This window comes from Etheostoma spectabile, chromosome 12 (genome assembly GCF_008692095.1).
Source record: "Etheostoma spectabile isolate EspeVRDwgs_2016 chromosome 12, UIUC_Espe_1.0, whole genome shotgun sequence".
In the NCBI taxonomy this organism is placed as follows: domain Eukaryota; kingdom Metazoa; phylum Chordata; class Actinopteri; order Perciformes; family Percidae; genus Etheostoma; species Etheostoma spectabile.
In genome coordinates this window covers 25,746,885-25,748,780 of record NC_045744.1, presented here as the reverse complement: position 1 = coordinate 25,748,780, position 1,896 = coordinate 25,746,885, and the positions used below count along the sequence as shown (strand labels likewise).

The 1,896-nt window shown below is 36.7% G+C and overlaps 1 non-coding gene across 1 annotated transcript in view; it reads right to left on the bottom strand.

The window, feature by feature from the left end:
* Positions 1 to 1,865: 1,865 nt before the first annotated feature.
* The window catches only part of trnan-guu (transfer RNA asparagine (anticodon GUU)), an 82-nt gene continuing 51 nt past the window's right edge, over positions 1,866 to 1,896 (bottom strand). Inside the window, exon 1 of the tRNA in view lies at positions 1,866 to 1,896. This exon is cut by the window's right edge and continues 51 nt beyond it. This is a non-coding gene — a tRNA (tRNA-Asn).

Here is a 1,896-nt window from a genome sequence, read left to right as displayed (position 1 = left end):
ATCTACAATTCAGTTGCAGATATCCACTATGTGAATTACGGATATTCACAACTGAATTATAGATATCTGTAATTCCAGTTTAAGATATCTACAATGTGATACTGACTAGTCATAACTCCTATGGCAAGCCATTTTAACATTTAAAAGCTAAGTTCGACTATCCGGAATTAACATTGTAGATATCAATAACGTCTTATGACTAGTCATATTACATTTCGGATAGTTAGATTGTCATTCAAGTATTCGTAACGTAATGTGACTAGTCAAAACACAGATAGAATATCTGTCAGTTTTTGACTAGGCAAAACTGAATTACAGATATCTACAATGACGTCATTGAAAACGTTAATCAACGCGTCACACATCTAAATGACAATTGCAGATATCTGTAATTCAGTTTTGACTAGGCAAAATGAAAGTTAAGATATCTAAACGTCATTATGACTAGTGCAAATTACTGGGCAGCAGTGGCTCTATTTTAATCCGTGATTTCCCTCCCCGCCATAATCAAAGAAGTGGTAGATTAAGTAGAAGTTAAGTTACTTATTTCTGAGAACGGAAGAAGAAAGAGTCATGGGTTGGCTTTAAAAAAAAAACAAAATGGCATGCATTGAACGAGCCCTCACAGAGATTTGTGGAGAGAGAGAACGTTGTTCTATTGAAAACTGTGAAAGAAATCTCGGAAGAATTGAACTATGCGGAAAGTAACGCTGAATCTCATTTCTTGCTGCCAGCCTGTCTGCACGGGCTCAGCATTACAAAGACGATTAAAAACGCCTTCGCCCTCTGGCTGCTCCGACATGGTGCTAATGTGCTAATTACACAACTAACAGGTGCTAGCTATGTGATTTGATGATTGAACAACGCGCTCTGCTCCCGCCGGGGGATGCGGGCCATTTTGCATAAAGATATCTGCACGCGTCATTTGCCTAGTCAAAACCTAATTCAAGATGTCTGTAACCATTTTGACTAGGCAGAATGAAAGTTAAAGAAATCTCAAATTTCAGATATCTCTAATTAAAATTTTTCAAGATATCTATATCTGAAAATAGATATCACTAATTACGAATATCCCACCCAGTTTGAGATATCACAACATATTTGTGACTAGTCAAATTCCAGAACAGATATCTACAAGGTCTTTTCGCCTAGTCAAAACTTAATTTAAGATATCTGAAAAGGACCATATAGATTCTTGAATTGAGTGAATTAAAGATATCTTGAACTGGAGTTAAGACTAGTCAGTATCACATTGTAGATATCTCGAACTGGAATTACAGATATCTACAACTCAGTTTGAATATCCGAAATGACATAGTAGATATCTGCAACTGAATTGTAGATACGGATATAAACCACATACAAATGAATGGCAAACGTGATGTAATTTTCCTAGGAAGAATGTCTTGTGGATATCTGAAATTCAAATTGAGGATAGAAGAGTATTTGCGGATATCCAAATGTTCTTTTGACTAGGCAAAACTGAATTTAGATATCTGCAACACATATCCAGTCTAGCTTTTAAATGTTAAAATGGCTTGCCATAAGAGAACTGGCTGTTGCCCGAACCAGACCGTATCACGGATATATACAAGCAAACTTGTTTTTCTCCTTTCAACCTTGACAAAGGCAGCATTTACCAGCGTTTACCAGAAACATTCTTTCCGTTCTTACCTTTCACAATAAAAGCCCTAAACATGTGCTACACTCGTAGACTGTATATACATTGTTTATGGCTACACTGCGTAGTGCCGATCCTGTGTATCAGAAAGTAAAACAAGTTCAGGTGGACGTGTACACAGGACTCAAAAGTACTCAACACTGAAAAAAAGAATTAAAAAAATAATATAAAACGAAAAACTTGTCGTCCCTGGGTGGGCTCGAACCACCAACCTT